This window comes from Pteropus alecto, unplaced genomic scaffold (genome assembly GCF_000325575.1).
Source record: "Pteropus alecto unplaced genomic scaffold, ASM32557v1 scaffold14, whole genome shotgun sequence".
In the NCBI taxonomy this organism is placed as follows: Eukaryota; Metazoa; Chordata; class Mammalia; order Chiroptera; family Pteropodidae; genus Pteropus; species Pteropus alecto.
In genome coordinates, this window is record NW_006436810.1 from 15,575,202 (window position 1) to 15,576,708 (window position 1,507).

Below are 1,507 nucleotides of genomic sequence, written 5' to 3' on the forward strand. Positions count from 1 at the left end.
GGCGAGGAAGTCGGCTCTGCCCGGCCTCGTTGGAGGACTCACAGCAAGCTCTCAGCAGAAGCATCGCTGGCTCAGATGGTAACAAAGACATGGCTTCCCGAAGCGAAAGCGTCTAACTACAAACCGATCACGGCGTGTGCAGAAAGACGATGGGAGCAACGGGAACCATGTCGCCCGCGGTGAACGAAGTAAGTGGTCACCCCGGCGACAGCGGCTCCTTCAGCGAACTCACTCTCAGTCAGGAGACACTGGGGAGACCGTCAGGGCCGGGCCATCCCAGCGGAGGCTCAGAGGCCGCTGCCCAGTGGCACTCTGGCCATTGCTGTCTTTCCTCGCGGTGGGGGGGCTTCCTGGCTAATGTGTCCATAAGTGCTGGTCACCCCACTGTGATGACCAGTCCCGACACGCTCCCCGAAGGAGCAGCACAGACCACCTCTTTTCAGGCCACAGGTACAGAGACCCACACTTCCGGTGAGCGTAAAAGGACGGAGACCCGGCCGCTGTGGGCAGACGCTGGGGGCCCCCGGAGCGCGACAGGCTGGGGCGTATGCTACTGCTTAAGGACGGGTAACAACGCCCACACCGTTCCACAGTTGACAGCAAGTCCTCAATGCCCAGTGTGATGGTGTGAGGAGTGGGACCTTATGTTGAAAGGGCAGAGACTTTGTGAACGGGATTAGTGGTCTTAGAAAAGCCTCCCCAGAGGGCCCCCTTGCTCCTTCTGCCACGTGAGGTGACATCGAAAGGAGGGCTATCTACGAACCAGGAAGAGCCATGTCAGGAGAACACGAAGACGAGCCACGGAAGAGGAGAAGACATTTGCAAAGACACGTCTGATAAAAAACTATTATCCAAAATATGCATAGAATTCTAAAACTCAGTAATAAGAAAGCAAACGCCCCGAATGGTCCAAACCTTAATAAACACCTCAACAGTAAAGATATGTGGATGGCAAATAAGCATATGAAAAGATGCTCCACATCACACGTCATCAGGGAAATGTGAATTAAAGCAACAATGAGATACCGCTATGCACCTGTGAGAATAGTCGAACTTCAGAAAAGCGACGGCGCCAAACGCTGGTGAGGATGCGATGTGCAGCGCCTGGAACCCGCCCTCATGGCTGGTGGGAACGCGAGACGGTGCAGCCACTTTGAAAGACAGCTTGGCGGCTTCTTATAAAACTAAACATACTCTTAGCACACAATCCAGCAAGCATACTCTTCGGTATTTACCCAAAGGCGCTGAAAGCTTATGTCCACACAAAAACCAGCAAATGGATGTTCATGGCAGCTTTATTCATAATCAAAACTCGGAAGCACCTGAGATGCCCTTCAGTGGGTGAGGGATAAACGGAGGTGCATCCAGACAGTGGACTATTACTCCGTGCTAAAAAGAGACGCGCTATTAGGCCATAAAAACACAGGGAGGAATCTTTGAGTGCACAATTCCAAGGAAAGAAGCCAGTCTGAAAAGGCTAGTGTATCATTCCAACTACGCGACATTC